The sequence below is a fragment of the Lactuca serriola genome, chromosome 6 (genome assembly GCF_051521515.1).
Source record: "Lactuca serriola cultivar US96UC23 chromosome 6, Lser_US96UC23_V15, whole genome shotgun sequence".
NCBI lineage: Eukaryota > Viridiplantae > Streptophyta > Magnoliopsida > Asterales > Asteraceae > Lactuca > Lactuca serriola.
In genome coordinates this window covers 25,018,338-25,037,886 of record NC_136413.1, presented here as the reverse complement: position 1 = coordinate 25,037,886, position 19,549 = coordinate 25,018,338, and the positions used below count along the sequence as shown (strand labels likewise).

Below are 19,549 nucleotides of genomic sequence, written 5' to 3'. Positions count from 1 at the left end.
TTGTAACGCCCGCAGATTAGGGCTAGTCAATTTAGATACGATAAGCATCAAAAATGAATTTTTGATGGAAGATTAACTAGAAGGATTAATCTTAAATAAGTTGTAGTATATGTTACAAGGACTCCGTACATATAAAGAACGCCGAAATCCGAGTTATAACGAAGAATTTATGACCCATCGAAGTTTCGCGACAGAATCGGCACGACACAACGCGACGTAAATAGTGAATTTATGTTAGAGCGATATTTGGCCTTAGCGATCTAAATGAAAGTCATAGAATACGTTAAACTGAGAGCGTGCGTAAAAAGAACGCCCAAATATGACTTCGTATGAGGAAATTATGATTTTTCTAAGTTTTGGCTTAGCAGTATGCAGCCCGAAGTTCGACTTTGAGATCAAGCAATTTTTAGCCGAAACAATCTAAACGAGAATTGAAGATCTCGTCAATGGTAGTGCAACGGTAAAAAGACAGATAAAAACAGACGTCAGATGAAGAAGTTATCATTTTATAACGGAGTTTTCCTGTCCCGGCCTACTAAAAATAATATATTTATAATATATTAAAAATAAAGTCAAAATTAGCCAACTAAGTCTAAACGAGAGTTGTATAGCATAATCTCACATATGCTTGAATATAAAGAATGTCGAAAACGGAGCTCGTATGCAAAACTTATGAATTTTTGAAGTTCGGGTGTGAACCCTAAGGCTGTGTCAGAGCTCACGAGGTGAACATATGTAGTTCACAAGGTGAGCATTAGTGGCTCACGAGGTGAACAGATGATGGACGTCTTCCAGGGAAAGTGGCCATGACGAACGCAATGACGTATCAAACTCACGAGGTGAGCCTAGCTCATGAGGTGAACATTAGAAACTCACGAGGTGAACCCAGAAAATACACCCTATAAATAGAATTCAAGGGGCAGCCAAGTTTGGTTGCTCATCTCTTACTCTCCCACTCCCGATACTCTCTCTAAGCCCTATTTTAACCCCCTTGAAGCCCCGGTATCATCCCGAGATCCGAAGATCCCGAGAAGAAAGATTCCCGAGCCGAAGCTCTGCCCGCGTGAAGCCCGGTTTTGGAGGAAAACATCTCGGTTTCATCGCAAAAGATTATTTTAAGAGACGAGGCGTTGCCCGATCATCTTCTGATCAAGTGAGTGTATAGTTACTTTCTTCTAACGCATAAATATTAAATATTTTCTATGAAATACGTGTTAAGTTTTTATGTATATTGTTGTTTATATGTGTGAGTGTATAGTCCCTTTCATAAACACGACTTTAATACAAGTATTGTTTGAATGTATTAAGTATATGTTTGGTGTGAGTGTGTGGTTACTTTCTTCTAGCACATAAATATAAAGTATTAGCCATGAAATACGTGCTATGTGTTATATATTATGTGTCTATTTGAGATGGGCTTGGAATTGATGTTTTTATAAGGGTGTTAAATGATTTAAACTGTATTTATAATTTATATCTACAAATATGTTGGGTAGAACATGGGTAGATGAAATAGTTGATGTGTGTTGAAATAATGTGATAAGAGATAGGTGAGGATATAATGGTGATGATAATTAGGTGATGATAGATAAGGGATGAATTACGAGTCCAGGCGATGTTGTGGCTGTGTATTCCTGCAATGATAGTCTAACCCTTATTATGAATTACCAGTCCAGGCGATGTTGTGGCTGCGTATTCATGCGGTGATAGTCTAACCCTTATTATGAATTACCAGTCCAGGCGATGTTGTGGCTGCGAATTCATGCGATGATAGTCTAACCCTTATTTTGAATTATCAGTCCAAACAATGTTGTGGCTGCGTATTCATGCGATGATTGTCTAACCCTTATTATGAATTACCTTTCCAGGCGATGTTGTGGTTGCGTATTCATGCGATGATAGTCTAACCCTTATTATGAATTACAAGTCCAGGTGATGTTGTGGCTGTGTATTCATGCGATGATAGTCTAACCCTTATTATGAATTACAAGTCCAGGCGATGTTGTGGCTGCGTATTCATGCGATGATAGTCTAACCCTTATTATGATTTACAAGTCCAGTCGATGTTGTGGCTTCGTAATCATGCGATGATACCCTAACCCTTACTAGACACATATTGACGGAGTGGTCCCCGAATTAGTATTGTCTATATGATGTCGGCAATGATCCTTAGAAAAAGTTCTTAGGAACAAACATATAAGGAAATATGATGTACGGAGATGAGAGGTAAATATAATATAGGAGATGACCCTTAGGATAATATCTTTAGGGAAGATTAAACGAAGATAATGGGGATGGGTAATTGGGTTGATTGTTTGATGATTGAATATAATAATTATATTATTGTGGGTTGAAAACCCTATATGCTCACCAGGCTCCCAAGCCTAACCCGTTCAGTTTTTCTTTGCATTACAGGTAATGGCACAAGAGTATAAGTTAGTGGACTTGACGAGAGATTTTGGATTATAGATCGGTAGTTATAAATAACTGTTGTAAGGTCTATTTTATACTGTTTATGCTTTTGGTCTGTATCGGAACATGACATCCTGAGATTTTGTTATTTAATGAAAAATGCATTTCTTTAAGAAATGCTTTGATAAGTTTTATTTTATCATATTTTATTTTGGGAACAAATTCCGCAACTCTTTTAATCAAAGGATCACTCTGATTTTATAAAACAAAGCATAAACAAACCGGTCTTTTCTGGCCGTGAAATTGGGGATGTCACATCAACTAAGGCATCTACTTGTCCTCATCCATTTCAGTCCCCACTGCTGAATCTCTCTCACGGTATAAGAAATACCTTGCACCAATATGTACTCTAGTGAAAATATCGCAATCATATGCTACCCCTCGGGGTTACCTCCAAGTCTGGAACCGGAAGCTCGCTATCTCTTTTTCTCCACACAAAAATGGAACTAGTGAGATTCTCGTCATAGAAAGTGAGATTTCAATCATCGTATAATCACTCAACCCAAACTGCAATCCTCCATAGCTCCACTTTTCCTCAAGTCTCGCGACTGCAACTGGCAGCTCATCAGTCAATCTTATTGAGATCTAAACTCAATTTTCCTCACAAGGTACAATTTGTCGAAGCTCAACTGACATGGCCCTCTGGCCCCATATATTACTACATCCACTCTCTAAATGAATACACACTCTGCTACAATCGTGGTACCCGAACCATGTTATCTCCCATTAACCTGCTATTTAGAACCTCTGGAATTCTCCGTGTTTCGAGTATGTGTCCTCTACTTTTAGTAGTACGGGCCCATACTACCTGCCACATCTACCCATACTTTCCACACGGATCGTCCCAGACTTCCTAAGTAGCTGCTCAACCTTTCGATCACAAATCTCGTTACACATGTTCGCTCTCCAGCGAATACTCTCATGTATTAGCGTACTCATCTGACTAAAATCACTCCCTAGGATCTTCCTAGGTGCTCACACATCTCTTCCATCAGCTACTAAAGAACTCCTCATGATGCCAGTCATCTGCCTCCTGAATATCGTCATATTTACTTAGTAGCTGCCTCCCATCATCAAGAGTTCCACAAAGCACAAAGCAAGCAGCATTCGGGCATCAAATCACCTCCATCAACACGTAAAACTACTCGAGCATACAACTCCACTCGCTCTATCCGCAACTCTAAAAGGCATTACCAAAGTCAGGAAACCCTACCCCTTGTGGGTATCTTACTACTCTCTCACTAGGTTCCTCAAATACACATCTAGGTATCTCTCCTAGATTACTCCTCTACTCAAAGCTCTCTTTAAAAGATTCTTGCTAAGTACACTTACTCAACACATACACAGAGCAAATAACAGATAATATCAAACAATATCATTTCCTAGGCTAAGGCATCACAAATCAGGTGACTCTAGCCCTAAGATATGAAATACCTAGCATGTCCTCTAGCATGCATCATTAATATCTCATGAATATCTCATAACACGAACAAGTAAGGGTATTTTGGGAAATCACCATTCGGGCTCTGGCTGATTGTACACACTAATCCACTCGTTTTCTCTTAAAACTCTTGCTCGTGTTTAGAAAAATCATTTCTTTTGATTTTTTTTTTCTCAAATCTGTAGTTTGAGTCCAGACACACCCGAAGGTATATCCGAATCCCTCAAACCAAGGCTCTAATACCAACTTGTAACACCGTAAATTTTCAAACAAAATTTTCATTTTATAATTACATAATTCTCATTAACACATTTCATAAAAATCCCAAAGTATCAAATAATTAAAAACGCATATCGATTATAAAAAATCCAGGATCCTCAAACATAACTCCATCTCGTGTGTACAATCGAGCCGACACCTTCCAGCGATTCTGAGAAGTACCTGAAACACATATCACATAACACAGTTAGCACAAAGCTTAGTGAGTTCCCTAAAATACGACACATATCTCATTAGCCTCTCATGGCTATACTCAAATAAGACCCTCCGGTCAATGTGTCTTAGTGGAACCCTCTAGTGCCATAACTCGGGTGGACCCTCCGGTCCTAACTCAGTAAGCTCGGAATAATACACAACATAAATCACAAAGAAAATATGCAGGATATCAAAATAATCAATATAAACACATAAGTCCCTTCGATCACACAAAGATTACCACTCTACGTAAGTATAGTGAGAAGACTCACCTCAGATTATGAACACCTCCTACAGACGCTACTACTGCACACCAACCTCTAACACAGAACCAAAACCCACAATTAACCAATTAAGATCTAAGACCAAACCTCACTCATTAGGTCTAAAGATAGTTTACTACCAGGCCGACAATTAACTCAAGCTTATTGGGCCCACTAAGGCCCAATCCTAAATGGGCTCTCCCAAGGCCCAACTCCTAAACTTAAGTCCAAATGGCAAGTCCAACACAAAGGCCCAAGACATACACAATATTCCTCTGATCAAAATCTCCAGTACAGTAGGCCCAAAAATCCAGGCCCAATGTGAGTTTTAGCCTAAAAAGCCCACAGCAAGGTTACGTGGGGCATACCTCACTTGGTACGCTCAACGTATGCATGAATCCAGATCGGGCCATCGAGGACACTTGATCAGTAGGTGGGGCATACTGGATTTACACTCGGCGTACGTCCAGACTTCCTTTTTCCCACTCCCTTGGTCTTAACCTATTAAGACCATAGCCATATTCTCAAACCTGGACTCTCTAAAAGCTCATACTCCATAAAGTTCATGACTTTAAGCCTTTGCATGGCTGATAAAGCACAAAACCAAATACACTCACTCTTTACTCCCAAAAATGCTCACATCTCACGCATGGGGTGGTTTTAACGTCCAAGACCTCACTTTTATGAATCCTCTCCACTAGAAACACTTAAACGGACAGAATATAGGCTCTAGAGTTCAACAAATCATAAAGGTTCAAGCTTTGGGACCAAAAACCCTAATATGGACAATATTATATACAAATCAAAAAGGATGAGAAAGCTCTGAGATTTATACCTTCAAATGATGCTCTAACCACAGGAAAGCTCAGATCAAAGGCCTGGACTCCAACTCTATTCTCCTCAATGCTCCTTCTTCACTTCAAGGATACCACAAGAACACTTAGAAGCTCAAAAATGAACACTCAAGGTAGAGGAACGGATATTAGGGTTTTGAGAGGGTTGAAGGCTGGAAATGGTGGCCAGAAATGAGGTAATCATGTTCTTTAAACAGGGACACACCCCTCATTTAGGGTTTTCACCTTGTGCCTAGTACGTCCAACATACCCTCTGGTACGCCCAGCGTACTAGGTGGCTCCGCTTCAAAATCATGCATATGACTACGCTAATCGTACACAAACGTACGCCCCAAGTACTTAGTTGCCACCTTTATCAAATACGGGACTAAACTCGCCAAATCTTCAAACTATCATAGCTTCTTCGATATAATTTTGTTTCCAATGAATCTCATATCCACGGAATGGTGGCAAGAAGCCATACACTTCTAGTAACTCATCGCAGCCTCAAGGTTTCCTCATGCCCGGGTTGCAGCCCACAAACCCTAAATCACGAACGATCTAAAATAGGATGTTACAACAGTCGAAGAATCGATGATTGTAAATAGAGGAAAAGGCAGACAGTATGTCGGTGGTGCTATGGTCGCCAGGCTTAGAGTACAATTAAGTTAGAAAGGTAGAGAAGAATGGTGTACTACTAATATAACAATGCCCAAATTGAGTTGGTGATGGAAGATTCTAGCAAGTGTGGGAAGGACCAAAAATATAAAAGGGACCGAAACTATACCCAAAATGTAGAAACTATTGATATTAGAAGAAACAAGGGAAGAAGAATACCTAAGAATGAAAGAAGAAAGTGAGTGTGAGACATTCAGGAAACAGACATCTATAAACAGAGAGCAACGATGAAGAGGAACTCGTGGAAACGAAAGAGGAGAAACACACCAGACATTCCACTGACAAAACAAATATAATAAATCCCAAAACCCAATACCGATGGTAGAAAACGAAAATAAAAAACTAATAAGGCGTAATATGAAAACCCTAAAAACAGAAGGATAAAATATGAAAAGAAGTAAACATGTGGACTAAAGATGCCAAAAACCCACCAAATTCATTGTTCATAAGAGTGAACTTTTAATATATATATATATATATATATATATATATATATATATATATATATATATATATATATATATATATAATAATTCATATTCTGAAGAAAAAAAAAAAAAAAAACAAAACATTTGCATATCGCTTGTAAAATAATTTAAACAAATTGTTGTGTTTTTCAAATTTTATTTTAGTTTCTAATCATTCAAAATAAATAAATAAATAAACCAAACATATATAAAACAAATACAAACACATACAAATATAACAATAAGTATTGCATCGATCCTATGTATTTTTTTGGTGAGTCGTCACCTGAAAAAACATGTTTGTGATAAGGACAAAACAACCACATGGTCATTAGCCCGCTTCATCTTCAAATGCCATCATAAAGAGATACAAATAGCACCAATACATCAGTCTCCACGATTTCTGTTTGGTGACTTGCGGTCTTCAAACCTTTTACAATTTATTTTTCCAATCTAATCTAAGTACAATTATAGCTAAAATAAAAATACATAACATGGAAAAATAAATAAACGACACACAGGTCATGAAATTACATAGTTAAATAATCCGGAAAACTCCTAAAAATCATTAAACATATAGGTCTTGTAGACACATTTGGTTACCAAATCCATATAATTACTAATGTTTAAATTTGAAAGTGTTTTAAAAACCCTTATGTATAACAGCAAAAAAACTTCACATAAGTTCTTTCAGCAACAAATTTACACTAAAAAATTGTTGAACAAATCCGTTTTTCCAAACAAGCAGTGGGGGAAGCAAAAAAAAAACATTTGAAATTCAACTTAAGATAATGGTATCAAACATGAAATAACTTATCTCTTTTCTACCTGATAGAATGGTTTAGATGAGAAAGAATTAAAACTTATTTGGAATGATCAAACTACATGTTGAACATGTAGGTTTACCAAACCCTTATGGGAGAAGTACTATATGTACCCAATATGATTACTAGTCGCGTGATTCCTACAACTCCTTATAAGTTATGAACAAGAAGAAAGCCAAAGTTATACTATTTGATAGCGTGGGGTTGTGTTTCCTACCATCATACACTTAATCCTAAATGATTCAAATTAAGAGCCTCAACTATGAAGAGTATAATCATTAGAGAGTCCCACCAATGTTCACCATGTGTTGACATCATGGACAAGGTCCAAGAAGTTTCTAGAAAACTACAGATAAATGTATCGTCTTCGTGGGTAAGCCACGAAGTTAAAACACATGCCACATAGTAGCTTATGAGAGGATGGTCGTTGTCATTGACCAATCTTCCTTGGGTGTTCCTAGGGTTTCAAAGATTATTTAAAAGATTATAAATATAGCCGTTAAAGAGCCATATTTCTACCCAAATCGTGAATTCTCTTTGCACTATACTCTATTTCTTTCTATCTCTAACTCTACACTCTTTCAGTTTCTAAGTAGTCACTTTGCGTTTATCAATTCTCCAATAGTTCTTGAAATGAACAATTACTTGTATTAAATATCGAGGTTTTACACTAAAACATACATCCATTAAGTGACCTAAAACTTTTTAGTAATAGTTCTACCATGGAGTTGGCAAACAAGAATTTGCAATCTTCATGTTGTTTTTGTAATTTTTATCTCATTTTTTTTAATTCATTTTATAATAGGGTAACATTTTTCTATATTTCTTATAATCGCATATATGATCATGAATTGTCAATATGATTCCTGAATGAATCTGGATGATTATATAAATAAAAATATAATTTATTATTTATGACGATTCAAACAAAAATTAGCAATCTTCATGTGGATTTTATGATTTTTGTCTAATATTTTAACTTATTTTATAGGTAATATATTCTTTCATATTTTTTATAATCAGATATAAGATCGTAAATGGTCAATATGGTCAATATGATTGTTGAATGAATCTTGATAGTTATATAAATAAAAATAGAATTTATTATTTACGGCGATTCAACATTTAATTTTCATTATTTTGGTCGGGTTATATTGTTTATATTACTAACAATTCAATATTAGTTCATAATAATGATAGCAATATTTATTATTTTTGTAAAATTCGAAATATACTAACATATAACATTTAGTTGTCTTTCAAAAATAGGTCTATACTAATTGTGTTTTTATAGAAACTATAGAATATTAATTTCAATATAAAATTTATATAATGCTTTCTAATATTCCATAGACGGTATCTATCTACAAGTGCTATTTCTAATAATGCATTTCATAAAATAATATTTCGTTTATTTTAAAATTTAAGATATTAAAATGAATTTGTCAAAATATGACAAGTGTGTTGAATTAAAGTAAATAAGAGGGTGCTTACAAATGAAAAGGCAAGCAGAAAGAGACACTTTATCTTAACAAAACCTTAATTTTTTTTCTCGTTTATTACGATAATTTTGCTTTTTTTTTTGCTAGTTATTATTTAATAAATTGGTTAACTGTTTTAAAAAACAAATCAATATTTGAGTTTACAGAAAAGTATGTGTGTCTGTTTTATTTTATTTATTTTATTTTATTTTGTCCAAATCCACAATAACTCATTTTTTTTACAATGATACAAATTCATTAAAATATTTTTTGAAATACCAGAAAGCTGTATGCACACATGTCATTGGAGATATTCTCATTAAAACTATTTTGTGATTTATTTTAGTTTTCTCCTAACTAAAAAACACACTCATGGATTAGGAATTATTCTAATGAAAGTGTGAATCTTGAACTCTTGATCATTTAGAGAAACCTAATTAGATAATTAATTTAACGAGTTAATAAATTAACGGAGAAATTAGATAATAACAAATGATTTATCGATCATTGCTTGTAGGAAACTTATTGTCATTTTCTGCAACTTCTTTTTCCAAATTACTTTAACAAGCCGTATGCATGCATGGTAGGACTTTGACGATGACGTCTGTGTCCTTTGTATCTACACGTAACTTTAAATCATTAATATAATCATCAATAAAAAAAAGGATGGTTTTAGAAATAATTGGAATATATATTTGACTTGTCACGTAATTAATCAAGAAAAACTTGATATATATATATATATATATATATATATATATATATATATATATATATATATATATATATATATATATATATATATTATATTTCTTGACAAAAGTAATTAAAATATCTCGTAAACTATAATCATTATGTCAAATTTTAAGTAATACTTAATAAATGATATAAAAGTAAAAGAAGTTTTTATTTTTGTATAAAAACAGATAATATCATTTTTTATGCACAGCGAGATTTCATGTAAACATTTACTAGCAAGATAGTGGGGAAAGAGAAACAACGCGTAACGTCCGTTCAAGGTTTGTGCAAAATTGAAATAAAATATGTCGGCCTGAAATACTAAAAGAAACAAAAGGCTATGCTGTTGAGAATGTATAGTGCCTCTAAGTGTGTTTTAATGTTTTTAATGATTGTATGTGCTAAACGTTTACGCTATACCAAGAGCGATAGAATAATCTGAAAAATCTATATCATTAACATTTCCAAAGTTTCTACTGAACACATAACACTTGACAAAATGGTTAATACCAACCCTAAGACGGGAACTATCTCATCACTGGGGCAACAGAGATACACACTCCCATAATTGCATGTTTGCCTTTCCAACATACATACTACCTTTGTAGTGATCTCAATCCTCTCATGCTTTTTGTCAAACTTGTCCGCTAAAGCCGAAACCTTCGATACAGCTGGCACATGTAATATTACATCTCGAAGGGTCACCAAATGACCACGCTTGAACTTGAGGGTCAGGTAACCTTTTGCACGTACCTCAACCCTATAACCATTTACACAAACCACAACTTACAATGTGGGCATATGCACAGGGTCCATTTTTTCAAGCGGTTCAATGTTTTTTTGTTAGTATATTCAGTTTTAGCACAAATCTAAATTCAAAGATAATCGAGATCAATTGCCATCATAGCCCAGACGCAAGAATAGAAGCAGCTGAACATTGATTGGCAAATTGCAGCAGAATAAAAAAAGCGATTTATAGCGATCATTCAGGCTCAGTCTTCATCGTATAACAATGTGGGTGAAGGGTTTAGTGTCCATTACTCCGTCATTTGAATCACAGAATCAGTCATTATCAGGTAATCGATTATCAACACTGATTCAATAGTCAACACTTACGATGAGCAATTGATCATCAGTTTTTCAGTTTATAATTGAATACTTTATAATTAATATTTGAATAGTTGAATGAATAGATTATCGGATACAAAAATTAGAATGTTGATTGCTGAAATTGAATCATTATCAGTTTGATAGTTTATCACTTATTCACTTTATCATAATTCAGAATATAATTAATGACTTCATGTTGAAATTCTGAAATTTGATTGAATGTTGAATCAGATAAATAGATTATAATAGAAATCAGAATATTGAATCAATATCACTTTATGTTTATTGTATACAGGGGTGAAACACAACCATTACAACTAGGGGGCCGGAACCAAAACTCTAAACAAAACCATATGAACACATTTAAAATGGTTCAAAGTTATAATACATCAAACAATCTAAACAAGACAACTTTTAAGACATATCCTTCTATTGTTAATCAAAGTGGCACCGTTTTATGTTTTATTATGTAACCGTGTTTTAAAACAAAACCATATAAATAGATGAATATGGATATTGTGTTTTTGACATAGTATCTCTTGTATAACTTAAAATAAACAAATATTATTTGTGTATATATGGAAAGGTTTGTTGTTAATCAAATCATTTTATTTTTTACAAATCGGATTATTTGTATGTGAATTCACTTTAAGAAATAGAGTTGATTGTACATTTAAAAAAAAGGAGTAAATATATAATTTAGATATTTAAATCTTCAAATAAAATAATATGAAGAAAACTACCAGGTAATTCGTTTCAATACCCATATTATATGATTCACCAAATTAAACTACATAATTAATTTTATTTGTTATATTCTTTTTGTGATAATCTAAGACCTCATTTATAATTGATAAATTATTATCTAAAAGTAATGACAAGGTCATGACATATGAGTGAAATAAGTTATGTGGTATAAGTTTTAATAAAATTTTAAAGTATTTGAGAATTATTGTGATTGAGGAGATTTACATTAGATGATAAAGAGTTTTATACATCAATATATATATATATATATATATATATATATATATATATATATATATATATATATATATATATATATATAAAAGGGTAAAAGCTGGGGGGTCATGCCTCCCCCAAGCCCCTATTTTGATCCGCCATTGATTGTATAACTAAATCATTATTAGAATGCTAAATGACTTGAATGGAGGGTGTTTGGTTGGGTTTAGGTAATTTTTGGACAAAAGGGCATTTTTGTCATTTTTCCCGAAATTGTTAATTATACCCCTTTTAGAATTATCTAAAGACCAAAAAAGCAATGTCAAACCTTCTAATATGTTAGTACACCTTATGTTTTAAATTTCAAGTCAATTTGACTTAAAATGAGGGATTTCATCATTCCAGTTCTTCAGTCTTCATTCCAACATCTGTTTTGTATCCAACTGCCTCCTCTTTCTCTTTCTCCAATTTAATTCAATATTCAGTCAAGAAAATTTGCAGAAATTGATTAAAATGTGCACAAATCACCCAAAATATGCATAATTTATGACTTCTATGGGCCTTTTTTTCCGGCTCGTCTTGGGCATTTAAATCTTCAGGACCGGCCCTGGCAACAGCTACCAAGTTGGCAACCTCTTCAACAACATTGGCAATTTGTCCTGACTTTCATTCCATTGCACTCTAAAGCATAATGTACAGTCTCTTCATGGATATGGCATGGTTTGATCATCTTGGTTTTGAGGTAGGGCTCCTTTGTAATTGACGCCCCGGTTTCTTGAACTCCATTTTCTTGGGTATCAAGCCTCTTGTTTCTTGAATCAATTCTTCCCCTTTTGTCCAGAACCCTACATCCATATCGTTCACACTCGATCCTCAATCTGAATTTACCATGTTTTGCCCTTATTGCGTGTTTCCTACTCGATTCAAAGGCCTTAAATTAGGAGGTCATACAATGAAGAGGCTTTCCATTAGGGTGGTAACTTTTCAATGATTATACCCACCTGGAAGAGAGACAAAATTGTGGTCATCTTGTGTAACGAATCAATTTTTTAAATATAAATAAAGTTTTCAAAAATATTCACCATATTCATAAATATTATTCTAAAAACATTAGCTGAAACAGAAAACACCCTAGGTTACACATCATAGTAAATTTCATAAATGTCTTCAAGAGAATATGGTCTGCAGTCACATCGACCACTTTTTTTTATTAGTACCTGACGATCCTGAAAAGTGTTAAATAACAACGGTAAGCATAACACTTAGTGAGCATACACATTACTCTACCATTATATCGATCATTTACTTACACATACATAACATTTCACATATACATAAAACATTCACATTCCTAACACATATTGTTGGTACCAACCATAATTTTGTTCCCCCTTTTGGGAACTTTCTCCCTTACTCCATAATAAGGAAATAAGAGACAATAGTGCAGTTTATCTCATTAGAGAACAAACCACATTCTGTATTTCCTTGTTCACTTTACCAAATTAGGGTATCCGTGAACAATAACATGAAACAAGTAATGCCTACAAAATAGGAGAGTTACTATAACTTACCTCCTTAAACTTGAAACTTAGATAGAAGAAACTAGATGGATCGTTTCCTTTTCAATAACCTACATAACAATTATAACATCACTAAACATATGCTTTATTGCATTGCCCTTATAATACTTGTATTTATACTTCTTTATCTTCTCTTTAATTGTAGTGTTCTATTTGAGATCTGATTTCTTACCTTTGAACCCATACTTATGTTCTGCCAAAATTATATTCATATATTTCCCTCTCTTACCTCTCCGTAAATATAAAGTTCTTATTCTAATGATTTTTTGTTGATTTTATATTAACTTTACAAGTTAGCAACACAGAATTGTCAGTTTCTGGACACACTTGTAAAGGTGGTAACATTTACTCTAGGAGTATTAAAAATTAAGTCTGAGGAAAACATTCATGGTATAGTAGAAATTATACCCTAACCATAGCCTCTAAATTGTCATTAATTGGGGTTTTGTAGAATTAATTATGCATGTCACAATTTGATGTATAATTTTAGTCACTTACCAGACCACTCTGCACTCTTTGAATAAACTGTACACATATACTATGAATTACATAAAGCCCTTGGTATTGGAGAAAATAGACATCCATATCTAACTATAGTCCCCAAAATTTTAACAATTAGAGTCATAATGAATTTATTATGATTTTTGAAAGAAAACCTCTAAAATCTGTGACAACATAGACCCGTCTGAGAAGATTGACAATTATACCCTTCAAGGAGTTGGAATTAGGTAAATCGATTCAAATTTTGGAGGAACTATGCGTACAAAGATTTCCAGAAAACTAAGTTTCATGATTTATTGAAACTCTAATAGTCTTGCATTACCCGTAGTAGTTGGAGGAAAGATTTAGTGAAATTGATCATATTAGTTTTTAAGTCACTTTTTGTATTCCATTAAGGAGTTAATGATTAGGCTTTAACTTTAATACTTTTAACACAACTAATGGTAACTTATTAGGCTATCAAGACATGTAATTTAACTAAATCCAGGTGTCTTAATTAAAGATCTATATGCCTTAGAGTTATTATAGAATGATATTGCTAGATAATATATGATCTTAAAGGGTCACACTAACAACAACCTGATGCAAAATTATTCATGAGAATTTGATTCTTGATAAATAAATATATATCTTGTACTTAATTGGAAATTATATATTTCATGGAAATATTAATTTTCAATGGTAAGTATCAAAATATATCATAAGATATCATAAGGTATAATTTATTATGACATTTTGTAACTCCGTGAAATTTCAAAACAATTTCTCATTTTAATTTAATAAAAATACTCCAATCACAATTCTCAAAAATGTGTATCAATTGCTTTTACATAACATAAGTACAATTCAAAATCCCCAAAATCTCAAAACATCTCCAACATAAGTGTGTACTGATCATGCCGGCACCTTCCCACGATCATCACTGGTACCTGAAACACATAACACGCAAACAGTAAGAAATAATGCTTAGTGAATTCCCTAAAATACCACGTACAACACATAAGCCTTTCCAGGCCATAACTCTATGGGATCTTCCGATCCAGGTGTCTTAGGGGATTTCCATCCCATAAGTCTGTTGACCTTCCGGTCCATATTATCATACTCGTATCATAATATATTACATATACAACATACGTCACATTTTCATCATACACATAAGACCTTCCGGTCACACATAATCACCCCCATCGAGTAAGGAATAGTGAGAAGACTCACCTCGAAGATGTCGGATAATCACTCGCGCTCAATCCTCCGACCTAGCTTCCTCCTATAGCATAATTACATCTCTAATTAATACCTTCCTGACTTAATTTGACTAATGCCCTTAAGTCAACACAAGTTAACTCTGGTCAACGTTGGTCAATGGCCACCCTCCTTGACCCAACCCGTCGAGTCAGGCACTGACTCAGCGAGTTTAGATGTGAACTCAAGTCCCCTAAATCCCCCTCTGACTCACTGAGTCACTCTCCCAACTCGGCGAGTCATCAACTGTGTGAGTTACGGGACAACCCGGTCCGACTCGTCGAGTCTGCTCATGGACTCGGCAAGTTCATTCCATGCTCGAAATCAAATGGCCTTCTGAGGTCAGATCTGCTTCTCTAATATATAGAACTGACCTTCCCAAACATGATAATCACGTAAAGGACACATCTTGGCACCCATGCAACGCCAACAAGGCTTCTTTTGGTGAAATGACCTCTAAAATGGTAACCTAAGTCCACAACTAAAAAGGAAAGGCATAAAGCAGAGCATTTGGGACTCTCTGGTCCTTCTAAGGTCCAGATCTAGGTACCAATTCCCCATGGGACCTCTCACACTCCAAATACAAGCTAATCAAGGCATGAAGAAACCCTAGATTTGACTATATCAACAAAAACACGAGAATAAGCTCTGAATAATACCTCAAACAGCTTCCTCTGCCCAAATGAAAGTAGATCCAAGCTCTCCAGCTCTCCTAGCTTGACCTTCCTCCTCCCTTCTTGCGAAAACACACAAGGATGATGAACAATGGCCTCTTCTCTCACTCACAAGGACTCTCAGATGCTCTGGTGCTCTCAAGGGCGAAAGTAGCCACAATGAAGGGTTATAAGGTCCTTTAAATATGGCTCAGACCCGGGAAATTAGGGTTTTAGCCACCAGCACGGACTCGTCGAGTCCCCTCACTGACTCGTCGAGTCCACTCATTAATCCAGTCATCACCACGCGACCCTACTCGACGATTCTAGGCATCAACTCGTCGAGTCTCTCTCTCTCTCTCTCTCTCTCTCTTAGACTCCAAAAATAAATGATACAAATAATACATGAAATCCCGGATGTTACACATTTACATCTTTTTGGACCAAAAGGGATTTTTTTCTTATATAGATTTATATGTTTTATAAGTTACAAAAATAAGAAGATTTTTTACAAAAAAACTAGCTTCTTCATCTTATAAAATATTCAAGGAGACAATAAATGGAAAAGAAGACATGCTTGTATTTATTTACTCATAAATCCATATTCTTACACATGTAGCCTTTTTGTTGCTAGATGCATGGTGTATTAAAGCATCACAACAGAATGAGTAAGGACTTGGATTAGGATGATTAAAATGTTTGCACGTATCTCTTCTTTTACTAGCCAAAAACCACGAGTTTGTGGGCTTCCCATCTCTATATTCTCTCTATTTGTTGTCTCTTAAAGTATTAAGATCGAAACAGTGTTGTAAAACTTGCCGAGTTGGCCGATTACTCCTCCGAGTACTCACTACTCGGCCCCTTACCGAGGCGAGTTACAGAATCCCGAGTACTCGCCGATCGGCCCTTACTAAACTGAGCAGTTTTGTAAACCCGATCAACTCGATGATTAATATATATATATATATATATATATATATATATATACTTAATGATTTATTATTTTTCACACACACATGTGATTATTACTACATATATATCTTAAATTTTCAGTAATTACTCATGAAAGTTAGACCATTATGTGTTTTTCAATTTTTAGGTATTACCATGTCTCTAATTTTGCTATGTATTTCAATCACCTTATGCTTTTGACATATATAATTTCCCTAAAAATATTTCTACATGAATTATCGAATCCGAGTACTCTCCGAGTACTCCCGAGTACTCTCGAGTACTCGTTTCTCGATAGTCGGCCGAACAGGTACCGAGTAACGAGTTGTACAACCTTGGATCAAAGTATGAATATTTTTGATACATTACTTGAACTCTCCTCTAGAACAAAAGTTTTGTTTTGCTCCTAAAGGCTTAAGATATTCTTTTATTAAAAAAGATGACTAACATCTTATCAAGTTTGCTAAGTGTTGGTGGATAATACTAGAGAGCTTCTTCATTAGAGTTTAATCTCATATTCATCAACTACTTAATAGCCATAAGGAACCAAAGTTTTCAGACGTTGTTTCACATTCTTCTTCTTTGATTATATTTAATCTTTCTACGTTTTTGCCAAATAATCTTTTGGTGGGAATGAAACAATTTTTGAATAAAAACCCGACAATTGGTATCAGAGCCATTTTTGAACGCTTAGTTATACTTTTTTTAAAGTTGATGAGATCTTTATTTTTGGAAAATAAGTACATATTTTCTGTCACAAAGTTGTTTTAGAAAACAAAAAGTTGTTTTATATCATTATATATATATATATATATATATATATATATATATATATATATATATATATATATATATATATATATATATATATCAGTGTTGCAAATATCGGCCTAGGCGGCCGATTAATCGGCGCCTAGGCGCTTGGCGGTCCTCCACCGTCGACGTTTAAAGCAAATCGGCCTGTATAATCGGACGTGGTCAAAGTCGGTCAAAGACGGAGATAATCGGGTCTAGGCGGGTCTAGGCGCCCTAATCGGTCAACACAAGTCAACGTAATTTAAAATCATTTTAAGGGAAAATTTGTCAAAATGTAACAATTATTTCTAGGGTTGTGTCCAATTTCTCTCATTCAATCGTATGCAGTCAAAGAAAATTGACCTTCTCTCTCTAGACTCAACCCATGAACGAATGAAAGAAGTGAAACGACGGCGTCTTCTTCTTCCGTTCACTAATTCACGACGTTGACTTTAGCTCCGGTTTGTCATCACCATTGAATAACGTCATCACAGTACCCTTACAAGCTCACAAGTTCGTCATTACATTCGAAGAACGATGTCGACTTTAGCTCTGGTTCGTCATCCTCTTCCGACAGCATGGCCCGTTCCTCAAAAATCCCATCGACATCAATCACGTTATCTGTAAAGGTTAGTCTCTACTTTTATTTATTTCATTTACTGGTTTTATGAGTTCATTATTGTTCTTGTCACACAAGTTGTTCGTTGAAAATCCTCACAGAGTTCTTGGAACACCTATTTCGAAATTTGGAAGTACGCACACTAGCTGTTTGATGAAAATCCTCAATGAGTTCATTGTTTTTCTTGGCCAAAGCAGACATAAATGATGATTAAGGATCTCAATATGACGACTTTATTTCTTAATCACTAACTTCGTTCTTGATTGCAACTTGAAGAACATGAAAAGGTACTGAGAGCTCTTGAAGCTAGGAACTTCACCACAAAAGTGAAGAGTCACAAAAACTTCTTGGTTTTACAGCTCTTTATCGGTTCTTTCATTACCCTGGTAGCCAGAGGTTAAGACTTGGCCAGGTATGTTGTTAATATAGTTGGTTGCTCAAACTGTTTTCTTAATCTGTTATTGTTTTGGGATGTTTGAGGTGGTTTTAATCTTTGTTGAGTTTGTAGATTTATAAACTTTTCAGGGTATGAGTTTGCCAAGATTTTGGGATTTATTTAGTTGAATGTTCACCTGTGTAACATGGTTAGGTTATTGTGCTCTGTCTTCCTCTCCTATTAAGTTGGTAGGATTTGTAAAACCTTTAAACCAAAAATTTTATTAGCTTATTGTGGTTTAACCCTTTTACCTTTCAAAGTTTAAGACATTTATAATTTTGATTTTATAGAGAGAAAAAGAGAAACTTCACAACAAGATCACTGACCTTTTAAAGAAGCTTGATGGCAAGCAACGACTGGACATAGAGTTCAAAGTAATGGAAGGAGCCATGGAAGTAATGAGACACATGACTCATGAAGATGTTGATGCATAGAAGAAATTTGAGTCCATTGAAAAAGTTTTGAAAGAAAAAGAAGAATTTGAGGGCATTGAAGCGCTTAATCTAACAAGAATGGTCTTTATAGCTATTACTATTAAGTTGATTATTTTATGGATGTTCTTGATGTATAATTGGCTTGTTTGCAACCTAAATCTGTAACCAAAGTGTGGTTTTTGTCATCCTATTAAACATATTCAACAAATTTGGTTAAAAGTTTGAATATGAAAAACCCAAAATGTTAAACTTGTTATTAAAATTTTATGCTTATTTATTTATATTCTTAGGATTAAAATTAGATTTATTAAGTTTGAATAATTTTTTTTAATAATTAATGGTACTCGATTAACCCCCTGATTAATCATCGCCTGGCCGATTAATCTCTTGATCTCAGTCGACTGCCGAGCTACCGTCGAGCGATTTCTGCAACTTTGATATATATATATATATATATATATATATATATATATATATATATATATATATATATGATGTGGTTTAATTAGTCAAAGAACATTGTGTTGTTACATGTGTTGATTTATTGAAAAATGTTTGTAATATTTATTTATTCATATGGTATGTTTCTTTGTT

The 19,549-nt window shown here is 34.2% G+C and overlaps 1 long non-coding RNA gene across 3 annotated transcripts; it reads left to right on the top strand.

The window, feature by feature from the left end:
* Nucleotides 1-17,548: 17,548 nt before the first annotated feature.
* LOC145058323 (uncharacterized) lies at nt 17,549-19,253 on the top strand. Of its 3 annotated transcripts, XR_013686339.1 has the most exons (5): nt 17,549-17,723; nt 17,815-18,095; nt 18,187-18,497; nt 18,611-18,709; nt 18,812-19,253. It is a non-coding gene; the product is annotated as an uncharacterized LOC145058323 (long non-coding RNA). The 3 variants fall into 3 exon arrangements; XR_013686337.1 differs by having other exon boundaries at nt 17,549-18,095; XR_013686338.1 differs by having other exon boundaries at nt 17,549-18,095; nt 18,594-18,709.
* The last annotated feature ends 296 nt before the right edge of the window (nt 19,254-19,549 follow it).